Raw genomic sequence first — 24,633 nt, forward strand, 5'->3', positions numbered from 1 at the left:
GGGTTTTAGGAAATCTTTATATGTTATGCAAAGGTCTGATTCTTAATTTTCAAATATTTTCTTCAAGTCAGTAGCACACTTTTTCACTTTATCAACCTTTTTTAAGCAAAAAATAAAAACCCTATTTATTTATTTACTTATTTATTATGTATACAATGTTAGGCCTGCATGTATGTCTGCACTCCAGAAGAGGGCGCCAGCTCTCATAGATGATTGCTGGGAATTGAACTCAGGACCTTTGGGAGAGCAGCCAGTGCTCTTAACCTCTGAGTCATCTCTTTAGCCCCTAAAGCAAAATTTGAAGGGTCTATTAACTTGCTTTTCTTAGAGCGATGTTCTGATTACCCTTGCTGTGTCTTCATGTGAATTGCAGGTTTAAATAGTCTTCTGGAAGCATTGTTTAGTATACCCCTATGGAGAACACTAATTTATTTTGGCCTGGTGAGGTCAGCTATGTTTTTGTTTGTTTTGTTTGTTTTCTCCTTCTCTGCCTGATGTCTGCTATTTGGTGCCGGCAGATGGCATTTCCTAAGCCTTGCCCGCGCTAGTTGAAGCTGGTTCAAACTTGCTCCATCTAGCGGACAGCTTTATATCAGTGCGGCCAGTCGCCGACTTCACTTTTCAAAACTTCCGGATGTACATCCTGTTTATGGAAAGAACGAGTTCATCTTAGTGTGGGACTGAGCCCCACTGTCCTTGGGCAACTTTCTGGGATTGTTTTCTTCAGCGCCCTTTTCATAGCTGATTCCCAAACACCTTCTTTTGTTCGGTGCGTCTTCCCTGGTTCTGGAAATAGAAACAAAGGCTTAAGCCCCGGATCTCAGTTACCAGGCATTGGGAACGCAGGAGAGGGGAAAAAAACCGGGGCTTCCTGATGGTTGCACTCAGTTCTGCGGTCGGGGACAAATGCTGCTTGCTTCCTCTCCTAAGGTGCCTGGCCACTGCTTTTTGGAGCAAAATAAATAAAGGGCTTCTGTTGGAACACTGCCAGCTCCAAATAACAGGAAGTGTCTCTGGGTTAAACAGAAAAAGACGCTTTTATTCTTTCTCTTTCCCTGGTGACGAAAGGGGCAAGGAAAAAAAGAAAAAATTTGAGAAACAAAGTTAAATAAATGAAGGGGCAAAAGGGAGAGTGGAGAAGTCATGTAGGGGAAGAGAGAAGAGCAAGAGATTAGAAAAAAATTAAAAATTTTCTAACCACGGGAAAACTCACAAACAAATCAGATAAATATAAGGAGAATAAAAATAAAGCCCATTTAAAAAGATTTCTTCACTATTATTACTTTAGAAAAATGAATAGCAGGGTGAAGCTGGGGAGATGGTCCCTTTTCCCTGTGGGACTGACTGGTCTCCACGTCTGTTTACAACTCCACCCACAGCAACTATTTTCTTTTTACATTAAAAATAATTTGAGAATTTCACGTCATGTACCCCAATCCTACTAATTTCCCAGTCTTTCCGTGTCTGCCTTCCACCCTTGTAACCTCACCCCCCAAATAGAACAAATCAAAACCAAACAAGCACAAACGCATCTTGAGGACGCCTCTGGGCTTCTGCTCCCTGTCAGCTGCCGCCTTCTCTCACATCCGACTGCCTCTCGGCTCCAGTTCTGCCAGGCACACACCACTCACTCCTGTCTTCCCTGCCTGCCTCTCCATCACATAGCCGTTCCTGGTAGCCGCACTGGGAGCTGTGGTGTGTCCCGCAGAGTATATACCCTTCTGTCTGAAAAGCTTTGCTTGCAAATGTTCACTGCAGTGAGTCGTTGGTCTGGTTCAAGGCCCCTGGCAACTGCTATACCATCCCTATTGGATCCTCACCTAGACTCCTCTTGGATATTCTGTGTTGCCTTGAGTCATGGAGATCCTGTGGCTACAGTTCTGCCATCTTTTCTGAGTCCACACCATTAGGGCCGCTCTCCTGCACCACCAGGGCCACCCCTCCCATGCTATCCGGGCCAGGTCTCCCTAGTGCTGCTGTGTGGTTCCAGGTGATGGGCGGGGCCAGTTGGGCACCACCCTTGGATATCAACATGGCTTCAGGTGGCAGCCCAGACCACAGGCATCCTCATGGCTTTTGGTGGTAGCGTGGGGGCACAGACATGGACGTAGACCCCTGCTATGGTAGGACCTTAGATCCAGACATGGCCCTCAACAACAGCAAGGGCCGGGATATTGCTACCGCCCCAGGTGGCAGCAGAGGTCACCCAGATCAGCGTGGCCCTCAGGCATCAACATGGCCTCAGGTGGCAGCCCAGACCACTGACATCTTCATGGCTCTTGGCAACACCAGCCGTGAACATCAACACAGATTCCTGCTGTGGCAGGGTCATGGACTCAGACATCACTCCACGGCATCACTGTCCGGACATCACGTGACCTCAAGTGGTAGTGCAGGCTACTCACATCAGCCCGCTCCTCACCACTGTCTCATCTCCAGCTCGGCCTCTCTGCACAGCGCGTGACGCGTTCCGCGTTTCTTTCTCTCCCATCTCTCTACCAGATACTTGCCCACTGGAGTGGTGCTTGCCCATCTGGCCCGCCAGAATTTTTATTTTTTATTTAATGTGTATGAATTAATTTTGCTCCAAGTTTGTGCATGCAGTGCTTGGAGAGGTCAAAAGGGAGCATCAGATCTCCCTGGAACCAGAGTTAGAAATGGTTATGAGCTGCCATGTGGGTTCTGGGAACCAAACCCAGGTTTCCTGGAAGAGCAACCAGTGCTTATAACAGGTTTATATAAGGTTTAAGATGGGATGGGAGTTGAGGATAAGGGGAGAAGGTATGGAGATGGGTTAACCAAAACTATATGTGAAAACCTCTATGGCCCTGGTTCTCAACCTTCTAATGCTATAACCCTCAAACATAAAGATATTTTCATTGCTACTTCATAACTGTAATTTTGCTACTGTTATGAATTGTAACATGAATATATGATATGTGGGATATCTGATGTTCGACCCCTGTGAAAGGGTCATTCAACCCCAGGTTGAGAACCACTGCTTTACGAAATAGCACTACTTGTAAGACAATTAACTAAAAAGTAGGAGCTTGAACATAGACACTGCACATGTGTGGACAACGAAATCATAAGACTCCAACACAGGCTATTATCATTGCTTTTGGTCACTCATCAGAATTAGATGCGTGTGAGCCATTTCATTAGCCCCCAAATCTTTTTACTATATAAGGCTACAAAAGGACATTATCATCTAAATATATAATGTACTGTACATAAAATATTTTTTCTTGTGTCTCTGTGTATGTGCAGTCACTCGTGTGAGCATAGTGGAGGCTGGGAGTCAATTTCAGGGTGTCTCATGAATCTTGAGCTTACTGTTTCAGATAGACTGGGTATCCAGCAAGCCACCCAGCACTGATGCAGGCCACCATACTTGGCTTTTATGTAGGTGCTGAGATTTGAACTTAGTTCCTTATGCTTGCACACTCAACACTTTATCCATTGAACCATCCTTCTAGGCCTATAACATCTTATTTTTTTCCCAAAGGGGAAAAAAGAAGATAAAGTTAAAAATAAAGCAGAAGAACAAAGGGGGAACACAAGAATAAGAAAAGGTTGGCCAAAAATGAAAAACAGAAATATAATCAAAATCAGATAAATATTTGAGGGGGTGGGGCTGGAGGGATGCTCAGGATTTAGCATTATATATTGCTCTTTCCAAGGAGCAGGGTTTGCTTCCCCTCACATCAGGTGCCTCACAGCATCTGTCACTCCAGCTCTACAGGGTCTCATGCCTCTGGCCTATGAAGCCCCCATACATAGATGAACACACACACATGATTGAAAAGATAAAATGCATCATAAAATAACAAATGAGGAGACATAAGATTAAAATGGTCAAAATGCAACCAAATAAATGTTGTGGAATATTATTTTAACTATGTAGAGATGTGTTACATGGATGTTGCAGAATATTACTTTAACTGTGTAAAGGTGTGTGATATACGTTTATGCTTCATTTGTTTAATTATATAGAGATGTGTTGCATTTGTTTCACCTTGCCTGCCTAAGGCACTTGATTGGACTAATAAAGAGCTGAACGACCAATAGATAGGCAGAGAGAGAGAGAGAGAAAGAGAGAGAGAGAGAGAGAGAGAGAGAGAGAGAGAGAGATAGGTGGGGGTTGGCAGGCAGAAAGAATAACTAGGAAGAGAAATCCAGGCTTGAGAAGAATGAGAGAAGGAGAAGAAGAAGAATAAGAAGAGGAGGAGGAGGAGGAGGAGGAGGAGAAGAAGGAGAAGGAGAAGGAGGAGGAGGAGGAGGAAGAGGAGGAGGAGAATGAGGAAGAAAGAGAGGGACATGCTTGGGGCCAGAAGCCAGGCAGCTACGCCAGCCAGCCAGATATGAGAAGCAGTGAAACTAAGACACACAGAAGGAAAGAAAGGCAAAAAGCCCGAGGTAAAATGTAGATAGAAAAAGATTAAAATAAGAACTAAGATAAGCTCGAGCATTCATAACTAATAAGTCTCTGTGTCATGATTTGTGATCTGGTGGGTGGCCTAAAAGAAAAGCCTGGTATAAGGAAATATTCTATCAAAAGTATAGGCATCAAAAATAGAAATAGAGGACAATAGAGAAAACATTTGCTGTCTTCTTCAGTTGTTCCTCCATCTTGAGTTTTGAGACACAGTATCTCTGTGAACTTGGAGCCCCCTGACTCAACTAGATGGTGTCACCAGCAAGCCCCAGAGATCTTCCTCTCTCCACATTCCCAATTCTGGCTTTCAGGCTTGTGTCACAAGACATGGGTGCTCCGGATCCCGATGCAGGTCCTCCCATTAGCACAGCAAGCACATACCTAACAGTGCCCTCCTAGCCCATACCTGACTGTGCCCTCTTAGCCCATACCTGACTGTGCCCTCTTAGCCCATACCTGACCGTGCCCTCCTAGCCCATACCTGACTGTGCCCTCTTAGCCCATACCTGACCGTGCCCTCCTAGCCCATACCTGACTGTGCCCTCTTAGCCCATACCTGACTGTGCCCTCCTAGCCCATACCTGACTGTGCCCTCTTAGCCCATACCTGACTGTGCCCTCCTAGCCCTCTTGTGAATACAGTTCTATCAGGACTCTCATGCCCAGTTCTCTCTGTAATGTCTGTCCTTTGTGGTCTTCCTGATATTCATCAGAGATCCATGTGTCTTGTGTTGCCTTGGACTATGTAACCTCTACCTGAAGGAGGAGGTGGTTCTATCACTCTGTACGCTCCAAGTGTCCTCAGGCTCATTCAGTTGTCCCCATATCCCACAGCCCCATGAACTAGGCAGTGGGAGTCTCTTTTATTATTTGTTTTTAGCTTATTGAGTCTCAATATGAGCAATTCATTTGTTGAGTATTCCTTGATTATCCTGTCCAGTGCTTTTCTTGAGGTTTTCAGCTGCCTACAGAATCACGGAATATCCCTTTGTTTGCATGAAAAGGCCAGGCCTCAGGACTCTCTTCTATCATTTAAATCAATCAATCAATTAATTCTCTCATATGTTATATCCTAACCACAGTTGCCCCTTCTTCCTCTCCTCTCAGGCCCTCCCCCTTCTCTCTTCCTAGATCCATCCACTCTATTTCCCTTCAGAAGAGGGCATCAACCAAACATGGCAAAGCAAGTCACAATAAGACTAGGCACACACCCTCATATCAAGGCTGGATGGGGCAACCCAGTAAGAGGAAAAGTTCCCAAAATCAGGCAAAAGAGTCAGAGACAGCCTTCACTCCCGCTGTTAGGAGTCCTAAAACAAGGACACCACACTGCACAACCACAACATACATGCAGAGGAACTAGTTCAGACCCACGCAGGCTCCCTGATTGTTGCTTCAGTCTGTGAGCCCCCAATGAGCCCTGGTTAGTTGATTCTGGGAGCCACGGTCTTGTGGTGTCCTGGACCTTTCTGGCTCACACAATCCCTCCTCCCCCTCTTCCTTAGAATTCTCTGAGTTCTTCCTAATGTTTGGCTGTGGATCTCTGCATCTGCTCCTATCAGTTGTTGGATGAAACCTCTCTGATGATGAATGATTATGCTAGGCTCTGGTCTATGAGTATAGTAGAATGTTATTAGGAATCATTTCACTGACTTTTTTTTTTTGCCAGTTGTGTTTGGTTCTACCCCAGGTCTCTGGGCTATCTAGCCTCTGGTTCCTGGCCCTCCAGGTAGTTTCCAGTGTGAGTCTGTAGCTGGACCAGTCATTGGTTGGCTACTTCCACAAGTTCTGTGCCACCTTTACCCCAGCACATCTTTGTTGATCCTTTGTATTGTTCTCTTTGTTTCTATGTTATTGGTTCCAGCCCTCACATTGATTATTTCCTACTGTCTATTCCTCTTAGCTGTGTTTGCTTCTTTTTGTTGTAGAGCTTTCAGCTGTGCTGTTAAGTTGCTAGTATGAGATCTCCCCAGTAGCCTTATGTGGGCACTTACTTAGTGCTGTGAGTTTTCCTCTTAGCACCGCTTTCTTGTGTCCCGTAAGTCTGCGTGTGTTGTGCATTCATTTTTGTTGAATTCTAGGAAGTCTTTAATTTCTTTATTTCTTCCTTGACGCAGTAGTCATTCAGTAGAGAGCTGTTCAGTTTCCATGAGTCTGTGGGTTTTCTGTTGCTTTTGTTGTTGTTGTAAATCCAGCCTTAATCCATGGTGGTCTGATCGTATACAGGCTGTTTTTTCAATTTTCTTGTGTCTATTGAGATTTTCTTTGTGACTGAATATGTGGTCAATGTTGAAGGTTTCATGAGGTGCTGAGAAGGAGGTATATTCTTTTGTGTTTGAGTGAAATGTCTGTAGATATCTGTTGGTTCATAATGTCTTTAGCTCCTCTATTTCTCTGTTTAGTTTGTGTCTAGATGACCTGTTCATTGGTGAGAGCAGGATCTTGAAGTCTCCCACTATTAATGTGTGAGGTTCAATGTGGGATTTAAGCCTTACTTTTAGAAATGTGGGTGCCCTTGCATTTGGGGCAAAAGTGTTGAGAACTTGAATATCATCTTGGTGGATTTTTACTTTGATGAATATGAAGTGTCTTTCTCTACTTTTGATTAATTGTTGTTTACAATCTATTTTGTTAGATATTAGAATGGCTACACTATTTTGCTTCTTGGGCCCATTTGCTTGGAAAATCTTTTTCCAAATCTTTACTCTGTGATAATGTCTATCTTTGATGTTGAGATGTGTTTCTTACATGCAGCAGAAAGATGGATCCTGTTTTAGCATCCATTTGGTTAGTCTGTATCTTTTTACTGGGAAATTGAGTCCATTGATATTGAGAGATATTAATGACTAATGATTATTAATTTCTGTTTTTTTTGTGTGTAGTGGTAATGTGAATGTGTGTGTGTGTGTGTGTGTGTGTGTATGTGTTTGTTTCCCTTCTTTTGGTTTTGCTGGTGTGAAATCATCTATTTCCTGTATTTCCATAGGTGTAGTTAACATTGGGTTGGAGTTTTCCTTCTATTACCTTCTGTAGGACTGGATTTGTGGGTAGATGATGGGGAATGTTCTTCTGTATATGTTTCTCTTATTGGTTAATGAATAAAATACTTATTGGCTGATTGGTCAGACAGGAAGTGATATAGCTGGGCAGAATCAGGATATAAGCAGGGACAAACAGGAAATCACTCTCTTCTCTTCAGAGACTCTGAGCAGTCATCATGTTAGCAGGCAAAGGAGCTGCAAGTCCGGCATTCCCCGGTAAGCCAAGACCATGTGGAAATGCACAGATTAATAGAAATGGGTTAATAATTAAGACAGAGCTAGACAATAAAAATCCCTAGAAACTGGCCAACAGTTTCATAATTAATATAGGGTCTGTGTGTTCATTTGAGCCTTAAGGGCCACAGGACCTGCTGGGCCAAAAAATCCTTATGTAACAGGTAGCTATTGTTTAAATTTGATTTTGTTATGGATTATCTTGTTTTCTCCATCTATGGCAATTGAAAATTTTGCTGGGTATAATAGTCTGGGCTGGCATCTGTACTTTTTTAAAGTCTGCAGGTTTTCTGTACAGGCCCATCTGGCTTTTAGAGTCTCTGTTGAGAAATCTGGTATAATTCTAATAGTCTGCCTTTATATGTTACTTGGCCTTTCCCCCTTGCAGCTTTTAATATTCTTTCTTTGTTCAGTATGTTTAGTGTTTTGATTATTATGAGGTGGTGGTGGGAACTTTGTTTTCTGGTCCAATCTACTTGGTGTTCTGTAAGCCTCTTGTACCTTTATAGGCATGTCCTTCTTTAGGTTAGGGAAATTTTCATCCACGATTTTGTTAAAAATATTTTGCCCAAAACCAGCAGAGACAGCTGATCCGAACAGGGGGAGAGCTCTTGGACCCCAGACCGACAGCTGGGAGGCCAGCATGGGACCGATCCAGACCCCCTGAATGTGAGAGTCAATGAGGAGGCCTGGGCTACATATGGGGTCCTGAGCAGTGGATCAGTGTTTATCCCTCAAATACTAACAGACATCATGTGTCCATAACACAAAGAGGGTTGCTCTCTCTGCCTGGAATCTTAGGGAAGTGCCTGGACCCTACCTTGAATGAAATGATAGACTCTAGACATCCCCTATGTGGAAGGAATTGGCAATAGGGTGGGAGGATGGGGGGGGATGGTGGGGGGATGCGGGAGGAGGGGAGGGAGAGGGAACTGGGATTGACATGTAAAACAAGCTATTTAAAATAAAAAAAATGTTAAAAAATTTTGCCCAAAGTGCGATACATGGATTTACCTGGGAAGGGGGAATAGAAGAGATCGCCTGGGTAAGCTGGGGTGGACAGGGATGGGAACATGAGATATAGGTTGAGGAGTGGATAGAAGGGGAGATGATTTGATGGTGGGGGCGTGTTTTGGGGATCAGGTAGAAACCTGATGCAAGGGAAGCTCCCATAAACCTACAAGGATGACCTCAGCTAAGACTAGCAATAGTGAATAGGTAGTCTTAACTGGCCATCTCCTGTAATCAGATTAATAATGACCCTAATTGTTGTCAGAGAGCCTTTGGCCAATAGATGGAAACAGATGTAGAGATCCACAGCCAAGCACTGGGCCAAGCCTGGGGAATTCTGTTGAGGAGAGGCAGGAAGGATTGCATGAGCTAGGCAGTCAGGGTCATCACAAAGTAACCCACAGAGGTAAGTGGCTTTCTCATGGGAGCTCTCAGACTATGGGCCAATGGCTAGAGAGCCTGCAAATACCAGCCTAGGGCCTCTGCATATGTGTGGCTTGGTCTACTAGTGGGACTCCTGGCAGTGGGAGCAGGGCCTGTCCCTAATGCGTTGGATGGATTTTAGGGATCTGTTCCTAATGCTGGTTTGCCTTGCCCAGTCTTAATACAAGGAGAGGAGCATAGTCCTACCTCAACTTAATGTGCCGTGTTTTATTGGCATCTACGGGAGGCTTGCCCCTTTCTGAACAGAAGTGGAGGAGGGGTGAGTTGGGGAGGGGTCAGGGGGAAGTGGGAACAGAGGATGGGAGGAGGCAGGAGAGGAAGATGCAGACAGGGTGTGAAATAAATGAAAAAAATTAATAAAAATACCTTCTGTGCTTTTGAGCTGGGATTCTTTTCCATGATCTATTTCTGTTTTTAGGCTTGGTCTTTTCATAGTACCAGATTTCCTGGACTTCTTTGTCAGGAATTTTTTAGATTTAACATTTTCTTTGACTGATTATATTTATTTCTTCTATCCTAATATTAGTGCCTGAGATTGTCTCTTCCATCTTTTGTATTCTGTTGGTGATGCTTGTGTCTGTAGTTCCTGTTTACTCACTTAGATTTTTTTTTAATTTCCAGAATTCCCTCAGTTTGTGTTTTTGTTATTGCTTCTATTTCCATTTTCAGGTCTTGAACAGTTTTATTCATTTCCTTCAACTGTTTATTTGTTTTTTCTTGACTTTTAAAAAAAGGAAATTTACTAATTTTCTCCAATTATTTGTGTTTTCCTGGCTTTCTTTGAGGGGTTGTTCACTGCGTCCAATTGTTTGTTTGTATTTTCTGTAAAGATTTCTTTATTTTCTCCTTAAGGACCTCACAAAGTTGGTTTTAAGGTTATTTTCTTGTGCTCTGAGTATGTTGGAATATTCAGGGCTTTCTGTAGTAGGATAGCTGGGCTCCTGTGGTGACATTGTCATGGTTGTGGTTGTGTTCTTACATGGCATCTAGGCCTCTGGGTTTGGGGTGATTATAGGTCTAGGTGCCTTTCTGAGTTTGTCTTTGCTGGATGAGTGTTTTGTTCCTTGGTTTCTGTTTCCTTTTTGGTCTTCTGATCTTTGTGGCCTGGATTTCTGGCAGGGGAGTGACCTCTGATCTAGCTCAAGTCTTGCCAGAGTTGGAATTCTGGTAGCTAGCGTGGCCTTTGGCCCAGCAGGGTCTCTGCTTGAGTTCTGGGCTGGGACACAATGATGAGGAGAGTGGGAATTGGGGTTAGTGTGTGTGGGCCACGGAGGGAGTGGGGGAGGGCTCTATGTGGGCTGCCTCTCTGGAGTAGCTGGTATGGTCTCTGATCCAGCAGGGAGTCTCTTTGCTAGTTGGAGGCTTGGAGTTCTGACAGCTTGCCTTTGGTCCAGCAATGAGTCTCTGCCTGAGTTCTCCTGTCTGTTTGTCTGGCTGGTGTGGCCTGCATCTGAGCAGGGGATCTCTCCTCTATCATTTTGCACCTGCAATATTATGCCATGATTGCGAGGCCCAGGCAGGCCACCCCAAGGACACATCCGATGCAAACGCAAAAGGTTTCTTTTAATTCAAGCTAGCTTAGACTTTTACTCTTGCAAGTGGCAAAAGTCCCGAACAATAACTAAGAGGGGTTTTTATAAGGATAAGATCATAAGGCTGAAAGTCACAAATTTTAGTTTCCATGGTTACTTAGGGTCATACAGAGTACAGGGTTGGGCAGTAACTATATATTTTAAGGGATATACATTCGACTGAGATAAGACAGGGCATGGGGTTACAGGGTTACAGGGGTCCCAGGGTCTGCCAGTTGTCCCCTGGGCTGGGGAATTTTGCAACCTTCAGGGCACCTTTACAACCAGCAATTAGCCAAGGAATGTTAATAGGAATGATGGATAGTCACCTCCCCTTGTCCGGGAGCATGGCTCAGGCACCAGCCATGGAATTCCCAGCCATTAGAGGTTCCCTTTTCATGGCCCATGTTTTTAGCATTTTATTAATTTTAATTTTTGATCCTTCACTCTTGTTCTCCTTGTTCTTTAGTTATTCCTCTGGGTTCCCAGGGTTCTTCCTGTGGGATCCCAGGAAGAGCTCCTTAGCACAGAACTAATTTGTACTATCTGCTCCCTGCATTCTGCCCACTCTGTGAACTAGGAAGATACCTCCATTTCATCTTCCTTTTATCTGCCTGTCCTGAGGTCAGAGGTCAGTGTGAAGGGCAGCATCTACATGTCAAAGGCTGATGCTGAGAGTCATTCTCCCTTGTCCTTATTGAGGCAAGTTGTCAAAACTGAACTCAGAGCTTGCCAATACAGCTAGTTTATTTAGCTGGTTCAGCCAGCTTGCACTGAGTGTCCCTGGTCTCTGACTCAGAGTGTTAGAGTTGCCCCCATCCACTCAGCTTATACATGGGTTATAGGGATCTGATCTCCAGTGTTCACGTTTGCACAGCAAGCACTTCATCCACTGAGCCATATCTCCAGTGTCCTTTTCTAGAGAATGAGAATGAGAAGATGTTTCAACAGAGGAAACAGCTATACATGAGCTAAGGATGTATTTGTGTTTGTGTGTTGTATGTAAGCGTGTTCATGTGTGTATGATGGTGCTTATACTCCTGTTTGCATGCGTAGAGTCCAGAGGTTGACAGTGACTGTCTTCCTTGATCATCCACCAACTTGTTTCATGAGACAGAGTTTCTCACTGAGTTTTGGGCTCATCACTTGTGGAGACTAGGTGGCCTGTGACTTCTTGAGATCCTGTTCTCCCTACCTCCAAGTCCTGGCGTTGCAGGGATATGCCACCCCATCTGTCTTTCTTCATGAGTACTGTGGGTCTGAGCTGAATTCTTTATGCTTATGCAGCAAACAATTCACCACTGAGTCATTTTCCAGTGCATCAACTATTCATACTTACGGCTATGAGTCACTAGCACCTTCAGAGAACCTACGAATTATTCAAATGTGACCACAGTTTGATGTAATTTATGCTGTTTTTGTCCTTTCTTGTTCCACCTGAATTAATGCTTCCTGAAAGGAATCATGAGACTTTCTCATTTAAAAAATTTTACTTAGGTTTTTTCATTTGTTTGTTTATGTCTGTCTCTGTGTATGTAGAAGAGCTCACACTTTCCATGGTTTGTATGTAGAGACCAGAATACAACTTGTAGGAATTTATTCTCACCTTCTACCATGTGAACTCTGGAGATTGAATTCATGCCTTTAGGCTTGACAGAAAGCCCCCTTACCCATTGAGTCATCTCACTGGCCCCACAATGCTTTTCTTATCAAACTTTTAGTGTATGTTAAGTCCTTTGTATGGTCATCAATATGACAATATTACACATAAATTTAATTTAGAGAATGAACCTATGCCCAAGATACATAGCCAGCAGAATTATAGACGTGATTTTCAGCTGAATACCAAGCTGTCATTGTGATTGCAGTACCAAGGTCTTACTTCATGTCAAGCCACTGTTTGGTTTTCTTTTCCACTATCCATTTATTTGTTTTCTCTTTCTTCTATGTTGTTCTCTTCTTAAATACACTCTCCTATAACGTTCTTTATTTTTTTAGCTCCTCCCCGGCCCCCACCCCCCACCCCAGACAGGGTTTCTCTGTATTGCTTTGGAGCCTGTCCTGAAACTCACTCTGTAGACCAGGCTGGCCTTGAACTCACAGAGATCCACCTGTCTCTGCCTCCCTAGTGCTGAGATTAAAGGCATGTGCCACCAATGCCTGGCATTTCTTTTAGCTTTTATATTAATTAATTTTTACATTCCAATCCCAGTTCCCCCTTCCTCCTCTCCTCCCACTCCTTCCATTCTCCTCATCCTCTCATGTGCTCCATGAAGAGGGTAAGGTCTCTCCTAGGAAGTCTACTAAGCCTGTCCCATCATCTAGTTGAGGCAGGATCAAGGCACCTATCCACCCCCACACTCCTGTGTCTAGACTTAGCAATGTATCTCTCCATATAGGACGTGCTCCATAAAGTTGGCTTGTGCATTAGTGTTAGATCTTGGACTCACAGCCAGTGGCCTCATTTACTGTCCCAGTCACACCACTGTCACCTGTATTAAGGGAGTCTAGTTTGGTCATATGCTGGTTCCCCATTTGTCAGACCTGAGTCAGTGATCTCTCACTAGCTGGCTTCCCCATCATGGTCTTGACTCCTTTGTTCATATTATCACTCCTCCCTCACTTAAATTGCACTTCAGGAACTTGGCCCATTGGTTAGTTGTGGATTTCTTCATCTGCTTCCACCTGTTTGTGGAAGAGGGTTCAAGCTTCTCTGGGGTCATGGATTGTAAGATGGGCCTATTTCTTCTTTGAAGATTTATTTTATTGTATTAAAAAGTAAAGAAGTGTGTTTGGGTGTATTGCCTGCATGTATGTAAGGCCACCTCATGCATGGAGCTCCTGCAGAGGTCAGTAAACTGGCTCTGGAGTTATAGACAGTTGTGAGACACTGGGTGGGTTCTGGGATTTGAACCTGGGTCATCTGGAATAGTGGCCATTGCTCTTAACTATTGAGCCATATCTATAGCCCTGGTAAGTGGTAGAACCTTTAGCATGTGGGGTCCAGTGAAGGTGCTTATATATCGTGTGTATGTCCGTACAAGCGTTTGTGTGTGTTACTGTGTCCCTTCTGTTGCTTTTGTTTCCTTCCTGTGGGTTGAGCTGTTTGCTTGGTTACAAGTTCACCACCACTGTAATCCAGCACCTTCATGAAAAATCCTAGTCAGTAGATCTGACCAATTATGTCATGGTAACTCTGAAACTGTAAGCCAACATAAACCTTGAGAAGTTGATTATGCCAAATATTTATAAGTAAAACTAAGACTTTGCTAGTCCACAATTTTCAATAAGGGATAGTCAATCTTTATTGTGATCAAACTTAAAAATACTGTGAGTTTCCCCCCTACCCCTTGTGGAAATGAGTGTCTTAGGCTCAATACTTGTACTACAATCCTACTGTGTGAAATGAATTTATTAATAACAAACTATATAGTATGATATTGGGGAAGAAATAAGGTTCTGATAGCTACCAGAGTATGACGGGAGAGATATTTTCATAGAGAGAGCAAGAACAAGAGACACATGCAGTAAGGAATGTCCTGTGTGGACATGAGGATGATTCATCTTCCCAAGGATCTGCCTGTGCTGGCCCCTTAGATGCCCAGTGTGCAGAAGTGTGAGAAGTAAGTCTACAGAATATTACTGTAGACTGTCAAATCCTTTCCTTCTTCTGTTTCTTTTCCAGCCCTTTTAACTCAGTGATTATCGTGTTTTGTTTTGAGGAAAACAAAGTGTCAGTCCAGGGAACAGGAATTAAGATTATCAACAAATGAAAACAACACTGCCATCAATCAACACTTGCGTATCATGGGTATATTGGGTATATTGGGGATGTCAAATACCAACAACAGACACTCATTGTAATCAGCAATTTTTAATTATTATTTTATGGCATCATATATGGATCAAAGTAGTTTTTCACCATCATAACCAAGATAGGAAATGACAGAGGGATCTCAGGGTTCTCTGCTGGTTCTGGAACAGAATTATAGATGTTCTTTATTGTTTCTAGAAGGATTCTGATGAGGACCTTTAGGAATTTATTGGTTATTAAGAAACTTGTGATCGGTGGTTATAGTTTCTTTTGACTTTGGTCTTAATGTCTTCCTGTTGATAGAATCTATAAGCCATGCTAGTCACTCTTTTAACTCAAGCTTAATGAGGATGAGAAGTAATGCTTGTTCAGGTAAATGTGTATGAATGCATACAAGTGTGTGTGTGTGTGTGTGTGTGTGTGTGTGTGTATGTATTCAAGTTTGTATGTGTAGTTAAAAGACTGGAAAGAAGGTATGGGGGAGCATAGAGAGTTGAAGAGGGACTGGGGACAGTCAGGCTCTAACATATTAGCACACATGATCCTTTTCCTTATGTTTTCCCATGGTGGTAGTGGATTGGCTAATGTAAAGAGAAACATATCAGAAGGGGAATTTATCTATCACTCCCTGGAGTTAATCTTTTGATGTTGTCATGGTCAGTAGCTGTGGGTAAGGTGAGCTTGAGCTACTTTTTTTGAGTTGTCTCTCTGAGGAGAGCTTTGGCATCTTCAGTCACCGTGTCAAGGAAGATGTGATGCAAGTAAAAGGTTTTCCTAAAGTAAAGACCTGCAGCAAGGAGCCCACCATTAGCTGAGGCAAATTTCTCCAAATATTTCAAAAATGTTTCTCTTAATGTTTCTTCTTCCTCATTTTGCAACAAAAAATGGGATTTAAGTTTTTCTTTCAGTTGTTCAACAGGCAGTTGGCAATCCTTAGCAATGACTTCCATGGATTCATCATCCACTCCAAAGAGGACTTGATAGTGGTATAGAGTCGCTTTTAGCTTCTCCATGTCACTGCCCTGGAGGGTGTTCAGTGCAGGAATAGTAGCCAAAGCGCCTTCCTTGAGGGCTTCCAACCATATAAGCTGCTTTGAAGTGCTGTACTTTCTGTCAATAGCTGCCTCTGTAATGTTGGACAAGGAAAGCATAAAACTGTGGCGCTTTTGAGCAGGAAAATCCCTTATCAGGGTGTCCATCAGGACTGGAAAATCATAGTCACATAAATTGTGGTTAGAGATCAAGAAAATCTGTGGTTCATCAATTTTGTCATGAAAAGGTATCCAGATAGGAGCTTCGGATTTTCTGCAGAATCTTTGCTTGGTCAAATACATGCTTTGCGTTTCTTTTCATTATCTAGATCAAAGTCCACCTTGGTTCTCACAAAGTAGTAATTCTTTTTCATCAATGTGATTACTTTGGCAAGGTCTATTTCATGCTTTGTAAATCGTGTGGCAGAAACTATAATAAAGAAGTCATACTTTTGGAATTTCATTTCCTGCAGATAATCTTTTGGTGGAAACTTCAGAGTTCCACCAAGCAGATCCGACATTCAAATTTTTAACTTTGGGGTGTTTGTATAAAGTTGTATTCATGGTTTCCTCTGTTACCCCAACTTCAGCTGCACCTTCCTCATCATCTTTCACACCCCTCAGGGCATTGATGAAGCTGGACATCCCTGCTCCAGACTCTCCTGTCACAGAAATGTTTATTGTGACACTGTCAATGTTTTTTTTTTTTATTTTTCGAGACAGGGTTTCTCTGTATTGTTTTGGAGGCTGTCCTGGCACTCGCTCTGTAGACCAGGCTGGCCTCGAACTCACAGAGATCTGCCTGCCTCTGCCTCCCGAGTGCTGGGATTAAAGGCGTGCGCCACCAACGCCCTGCACTGTCAATGTTTTTTAATGCAGCCCTGATTACAGAGTTTGCCCCCTGAATCTTTCCCTTTTTTAGGTTTAACTCAATTGAATGTACAGTTTCCGGAGAAATGATTTTGTTTTCTACCCTAATCTTCTTAAAATATTCAGTGAAGCTTCTGTACACTGAGTCTCCATTGTCTTCTTTCTTAGTTGTATCAGAGAAGGCCTGGGCAATGACTGTGAGCAATTGAAGACATTGAGAGAAAGAAGGGACAGTGAGTTGCAAGATCCCGAAGATGCCTTTGTGTTTAGCACCGTGTTCTTCATGCTGCAGCCTCAGTATTGACTACTTTCCATATAATTTGTGCTAGTTGTTTTGGTCAACAAGATACAAACTAGAGTTAGTCCTTTTGGAGGAATAAACCTCATTTGAGGAATTATCTCCATCAATTGCCCCAAATTGAACTGGGGGTGGCATGCCTATGGAACATTTTCTTGATTGGGGATTGATGTGGGAGGTCTCAGTTTACTGTGGGTGATACCATCCCTGGACAGGTGCTTCTGAGTTATATAATAATGCCAATAATCTAACTATGGGGAACAAGTCAGCAAGCAGCACTCTTCCCTTGTTCTGGCCTCTGTTCCCATTTGAGTTTTTCCCCTATCTTCCCTCCATGATGGACTGTGATCAGAGTGTGTAAGTTCCCAAAACTTGTTTCCCCTGAAATGCTTTTGGTCATGGTATTTATCACAGCAATAGAAAGCAAACTATGTCAGAGATCTACTAGCTCTTAATGGAACCCTTAATTATGGAAAAATAGAACCCGAGTAAGGGAAAATAATACAAAAATCTGTATAAGTCCATAAGCCAGCGTTGTTAGCAATTATCAAAACACAAACAACCATGTTTTATCTACCCTGACTGGAGTTTTCTTTATGAAATCCAAGATGTCTTCTCCCTCTGAGAACAGTTCCTTCAGTAAGTGCCTCAAATGACTGAGAACTTAATCAACATACACCTAGTTTCTGAAACTGAAAAATGAATGAAAATGAAGAATAATTGATACCAGTGTTTAATCAATGCAAAATCTCTAATGATCACATAAATCTTTGTTTTAGTTTTGTTTTCAAATGATGTCAGTAAGTCCAGCTATTGTTTTTGGTTGAAATAATTTTTAATTTGCCTAGATTTACTTTCCTTCTTTCTTTTTCATGATTTGGAGCTCATCTTGCAATAATATAAAATTTCTTTACCCTTGAAGTCTATGTTAATATCATTTATCTAGTACAATTGTTAAGTGTCCTCAAATCATCATTTAGGTTCACTATTTCCTTTTCTTTACTTTTTAATTAACTTTTATTTAAATTAATAACAGTCTTATTTTATATACTGATCTCAGTTCCCTCTCCCTCCTGTCCTCCCATTCCCCTCACCAACCCCTCATCCACTCCCACTATTTTCTTTTAAATCTTTTATTTTATGAAAGCAATTTAACTGTGCCCTGCAGATGTGCGTCAATTGGTGGAGAGCTTTCCCAGCATGAAGAAGGCCTTGGGTTCAGTCCCCAGCTACTCATCCAATGCAGCTGCTTGTGGATCCCTATAATTCTGGTACTTAGGGAGTAGAGATAAAAGGGTCAATGCCTCCAGGTTATCCTTGATACTCAGTGAGTTAGAGGCTAGCCTAGGCTACTAGAATCCCTGTATCAAAAGAATAAATATCAAGTCTACCAAAATGACTCAGCAGTAAATATACTTTCTACCAGGCCTAAGGACCTGAATTTGATTGTTGGATACTTAATTAGATCAGAGAAGCTCAGATCTCATATTTCTGCCTTTTTTTTTCTCCACAAATCTGTCCTCAAGACCTCCCATGGCAGCACAAAGGACCTCACTATCAGTTAAGGGGACAACAAATCTCCAATGTCACCTGGAGCCTCCTCTTGCCTGTTTCACTCATATCAGTTCACAGACTTAAGCTCTATTTCCAAATCCAATCACAATTCTTCTTCCATTATCATCTTCAAGACTCCTTCAATTCCAGCTTTGAATATGTCATCTACACTAGTATATTTCCTGTGATTGTTCTTGCAACATAGATGATCAAACAGCCAGAGTTGTCCTATTGGCACTGAAACCATATCATGTCCAGTCAATTCCGAGAGACACTATAAAGATCCCATTTCAGCTGGGCATTGGTGGAGCATGCCTTTAATCCCAGCACTTGGGAGGCAGAGGCAGATGGATCTCTATGAGTTCTAGGCCAGCCTGGTCTACAGAGTGAGTACCAGGACAGCAGGACAGCCTCCAAAACAATACAGAGAAACCCTGTCTCAAAAAATCAAAAAAAAAAAAAGATTCCCATTTCTCACTGGATGGTGGTGGTGCACGCCTTTAATCCCAGCACTCGGGATGCAGAGGCAAGCGGATCTCTGTGAGTTCGAGACCTGCCTGGTCTACAAGAGCTAGCTCCAGGACAGTCTCCAAAGTCACAGAGAAACCCTGTCTCTAAAAAAACAAAAACAAAAACAATAACAAAGAGATCCCCATTTCTCTCAGGGAAATTTCACTATCTATACTATCTATACAGTGCACATGCTACATACAACATAACTTTGTAGTTTAGTGTTACCTGCCTGGGGCCACTAGTGTCTGAATTCCAGCCATCCTGTTATATTAAGCTGTCTTCTACTTTCAGGACTTTGTACTTAGTGACTGATACCTTGCCACATTGTTCTTCCCCAGTAGCCACATGGCTATTAACTTTATTGCCTTTCTCTATGTTCTGTTTCAATTATGCAGGGTTCAGGATCTATATTCCCACTGGGATGTAAATTGTAGCTGCCTCCATCATTTACCATCCTTTCCTCATGTTTCAGTTTCTCCACTGGATTCGCTGCTGCATAATGTATTTTTCTGGGTTTATTTGCTGTCAGCCTCCACAATATAATGAACATCAGGTAGCAGAAGGTGCTTTTATTCCTCTCATCACTTAATCACCACCAACCCACAGGTATATCTGGTTTATCATCAGGGAATGAATGAGGGACATGAGGATAAATGTTTATTGTGAACATTTGAGCCTGGTCTGTAGTTCTAAGTTGTCAGTAGGTTATTCAGGTTCTAGTGCACTCATGAACAGTGGGTTCCAAGATTCTGGGGAGACCACAAAAATATTCTAATACAAAATAGGGAATCTTCTTAGAATCATACTGTGTGTCTGAGCCTGCCCAATCACATACAGATTCAATAGGCAACCCCTGCTCAAACTACAGATGGGGACAGCTGTGCAGGAATCCAGAGCTGCAGAACCTTGTTCAAACTGACTGCAGACACAGGAAGGGAAGGGATGGTTAAAGAAGGTGTCCTGAAAGGGAGGCAAGATAAGCTAAATGCAGTTAATTAAACACCATCAGTGTTGAAGCAGACAGTCACCCACACGGCACAGATAGGGTTATCTATCCAGTTTTCCTCTCCTTCTTTCAGCTCTAGCTCCTGGGTTTGTGATGCAGACTCCAGTGTGATAGTCATCTGCAAGGTCTTTCCCCTGACTATGAACACAGGGATGGAGAAGGCTGTGACACAGCAAGCATTACACAAGGAAACCTGCCTAAATGACAAGTGTCACCACATCCTGACACAGGTCATGTTCCTCAAGATGGAGAGAAGATCCTTAGTATCCCTGCTTTACAGTAAAGAAAAACCACAGTGAAGAAGATTCTTCAGACACAGGTTTCCACAGCCAGCTACAGTGGCTGGCGGGGCTTGGATATTCCGGGTGAACATGCAGAAGCAGTTTACCAGCTACTCTGGAACACAATCTTTGAAAGGTAATTTGCCTGCCCCTGACTCCACAAATTCAGCCTGAACTGAAGTCACACAACACATTGTCTGGTGTTTGTGCATATATGTCAGTCAATGCTAGTTTCATCTAAGACACGACCCGTCTCATCTCTTCAATTACAACCTTATTTTCTAGAAGATTCTTATGCCTTAATTCTTGTCACTCACAGCCCCATGTCCTTCAGGAATTTATTATGGGTTGGGTTTGATAGGTCTTATCCATGCTCTCACAACCACTGTGAGTTCATATGTGGAGCTGCCCTGTTGCTTTCAGAAAACACTGCTTCACTGTGGTCATTCACTACCTCTGCCTCTTACAGTCTTTTCACCCCATCTTCTGCAGCCACTTCTGTGCCTTGAGCTAGAAGTATTTATGTTACATTAAAGGCTATACATCCCTCAGTGTCTTCTTCTCTGCATCATGGCCACTGTGGCTATTTCTATTTATTATCATGTACTGAAAATGAGATCACCCATTATAAGGGCTCAATGGTTCCATAATCTATGGGTAAAATAACAAATCATTAGGAAGTGGCTTAATATTATGTCCATTTAACAGTACAGTAATTATAATTCTCACCTACGATCTATGATCTGTCCAGCCTTAAGTTCTTCACCAGATATGGATTTCATTTCATGGAGAAGCTATTAAATCCAGTCAAAAGGCAGATGGTTACTTCCATAACAATTTTGCCACTATTATATCTGTAGGTGTGTCTTGCAGGGCCAGTCATTTTTTGTAGCTCACAGATGGGTATGATTAATGGTTCCATTTCTCCTCTGGTAGTATAGACAGTACCTTCCAGCACTATCAATGCTAACCAGTAGGGATGCAGCTTCTGGGTCACTACCAGCTTGATTTTGCCATGTTCTACAACCCAAGTATGTGGTATCTTCAATGATTGGAAGTTTCAAGTTCTGGAAATTAACCAATGGCCTATAATGGTCAAGGACCACACTGGCCAACAACTCTAACTAATCCTGGGACCAGGCTCTTAGTTTATTGCCCTGTGGTGTCTAGCAGGGACATTGCTGCCCAAGTTGAGGACAATTTGGACAACACTTTTGAGACAGCATCTTTCTCTGTATCCCACAGTGGTCTGGAACTGACTGTGTAGTCTAGGCTGGTCTTGAGCTCAGGGTAATCCTCTTGCCTCAGCCTCCTGAGTGTTAAGATTATAGCTGTGGGCCACTGTGCCTGCCTGGCTCAAAAACTTCCTTTATAATTTTGGGAGTCAGTCTAAAGATTATTGATGATATGTGCATATTAAATAGCCCTCTGTAGATGGATATTGAGAGTGGCATGTAGTGCCCAACTATTGTATATCTCCAGAGTCATGCCTGTCTGTCTGTTGTCATGTTCCTTCCAATGATGGACATGAACTCACTGTCTGAAACTCTGAGCAAACCCCCTATTCCCAATTAAATTTTTATAAGTTCCTAGATCACATTGTCTCTTCACAGCAATAGACATGAAGCTAAGACACTAATTTCAAGTCACAGTGGTAAAAACGGCATTGTTCTATCACAAAACAAAATACCTATTTATCAATAGATTAGAACCACTTGCCAATGGAACAGAATCAGAGACTCTGGTATAAGTCCACATACCTACAATCACATGTTTTTTTTTGAAACAGAAGTCAAAGTTGTAATCTGGAACAAACATAACATGTTTGAGAAACTACACTGGGGAAACTGGATATTGAACATATAGCAGTCACTAGCAGTACATTTGATACAGGGCTAGTATAATGAATATGTGAAGAATTCCAAAAAGGAAACGCTAAGAAAACAAGCAATCAAATTAAAAATGGGTTATGGCACTGAGCAGAGAGTTGTCAAAAGGAGAAAGGCAAACGACTAAGGCGTATTAAAAGACTGTTTACTGGACTCAGCGGCTATGGCATTGTTGGGTTATGGCACTGAGCGGAGAGTTGTCAAAAGGAGAAAGGCAAACGACTAAGGCGTATTAAAAGACTGTTTACTGGACTCAGCAGCTATGACACTGTTGGGTTATGGCACTGAGCGGAGAGTTGTCAAAAGGAGAAAGGCAAACGACTAAGGCGTATTAAAAGACTGTTTACTGGACTCAGCGGCTATGGCATTGTTGGCCCCTCCAGTGTGAGGCAGCCACTACTCCATCTGCTGAGCCCCCGGTCTCAACTGCAGAGTAGGCCTCACAGGTGTAATACAGCTGCTGTTGCTATCTCAGAATGAACTAGTTTAATGCATTATATGCATAAGTATTAACAAAATGAATGAAAGGAAGAAAGAAAAAAGAGACATAGAAAGAAAGAAAGCAAGGAAGAAAGGAAGAAAAAGAGCAAACAAGACCCTGGTCACAGAAGTAAGTAGGGGAACTGCAGATCTTTGTCTCTATCCTCTCCTCCAAACCCAGCCTTCCAGTCCCTTGCCCAGATCTGCAGATGGCCACCTGCTTCAGCCTCTCACTCTGTCCTCATTTCCATGAACCTAAGCAGATCCCGGTGTAACACTCTGCTTTCCTCCCTCCAGTGGACCCACTAAACCCTGAATCATAGTCTATCCCTGTTCCTAAGTGTCAGCTGCCAATACCTAGAGACACAGAGTACCTGTAATTTCCAGTGGCTACAACTATTAGTATTGTAGAATAATTTACTGCCAGGCAACACACAGCTTCCACACCTCTTAAGAACCAGCAAGGGCAACAGAATCCAAGGAACAAAATATTCATCCAACAAAGATAAAACCAGATATCAGCACCTACAAATACAATCTTCCCAAATCCAAATGCCCAGACTCCACTGTTAAAAACATAAGTGATGATAAACAGGACCATATGTCTCCACTAGGGCCCAGCATCCCTACTACAACAAGTTTGCTTATTGAATTTAAAGTAGCTTTTTATGAACTTGATTGATATCCTTTAAGGGGAAATGAATAAATGCCTTAAAGAAATCTCTAAAAGCCAAACAAAGAGTGGAAGGAAAGTAATAAAACAGTTCAATACCTGAAAGTGGAAACAGAAGCAATAGAAAAATCTCCCTGAACTGAGGGAAATCTGGAAGAAAAGAATTTATGAACTTGAGCAGGGACCTCAGAGTGAAGCCTCACCAACAGAATACAAGAGAGAGAAGAAAGAATCTCAAGTATGAAGAGATGACATAAGAAATGGGTAACTTGGTCAAAGAAACTATTTAATATAAAACAAAAAAATACTGGCACAAGACTTTTAGGAATTCTGGGACACTGTGAAAAGACCAAATCTAAGAATGATAGGAATAGACGAAGAAGAAACTTAGGTCAAAGGCACAGAAAATATTTTTAACAAAATCACTGAAGAAAATTTGCCTAATCTAAAGAAGGAGATACCATCAAGGTATAGAGTGGAGCAGAAAATAAAATCTCCTTGGTGCATAGTAATAAAAATACTGCATGCACAGAATAAAGAAATAATACTATTTGCTGCAAGGAAAAATAACCAAATGACATATAAAGCAGATCACTTTCCATTTCCATGCTGGAGTGTTGACTGGCTTGGTTTTGTGTGACTTTGAACCAACAACCAGAGCTCCTGTGAGTTTATGAGTGTAACCTTCCTGACATGTTCAGAACATAGTACTTCACAGATTCCCTGATCTCTGGCTCTTATATGTTTTTCTGCATTTTCTTTGGTGTTCCCTGAGCCATGTGTATGTTGGTTTGGATGTAACTGGTTCCCATAAACTCATAGGGGTGGCACTATTAGGAGCTTTGACATTGTTGGAGGAAGCATGTCACTGTGGAGGTGGGCTTTGAACTCTCCTATGCTCAAGCTATACCAAATGACACAGACCACTTCGTGTCTGCAGGTCAAGATGTACAACTCTCAACTCTCTCTGGCACCATGTCTGCATGCTCACCTTCGTGTCCCATACCATCACAGTGGACCAAACCTCTGGAGCTATAAGACACTCCAAGTAAATGTTTCCCTTTGTAATAGTCGCCACAGTTATGGAGTCTCTTCATTGCAAGAGAAACCCTAAGACAAGGGGGTATGACATAGTTGTCCTATTTGGGGCTGGACACTCTACTCTCACCTGCTTTCAGAGCCCTCAGTCAACTGCTTGGAGCATCTATTCAGGGCTTTTGCTTATACTCAGTCGGTGAGATAATGTGATTATTCATATCTCATATTATTTGTTAGAAGAACATTGACCATTAAATGTTTAAAATTTTATGGAACATTTAAAACATGTAAGTTTATAAAGAGTCTATTATGTCTTGGATGTAAATGGTACGTCAGTAAAGATGGATGTGTATGTAACCCTCAGTCTGTGGGTTTCTTTGTTAGTGAGGTGTGTTTCTTGCATATTGGAAGATAGTTGGATTTGATTTGAATCTGGTGAGCTACTCTT

At 42.4% G+C, this 24,633-nt stretch overlaps 1 pseudogene; it reads right to left on the reverse strand.

The window, feature by feature from the left end:
• Window positions 1-15,238: 15,238 nt before the first annotated feature.
• LOC101833481 lies at window positions 15,239-24,151 on the reverse strand (annotated as a pseudogene).
• Between the last annotated feature and the right edge of the window lie 482 nt (window positions 24,152-24,633).

Source organism: Mesocricetus auratus, unplaced genomic scaffold, assembly GCF_017639785.1.
Source record: "Mesocricetus auratus isolate SY011 unplaced genomic scaffold, BCM_Maur_2.0 Super-Scaffold_6730, whole genome shotgun sequence".
NCBI lineage: Eukaryota > Metazoa > Chordata > Mammalia > Rodentia > Cricetidae > Mesocricetus > Mesocricetus auratus.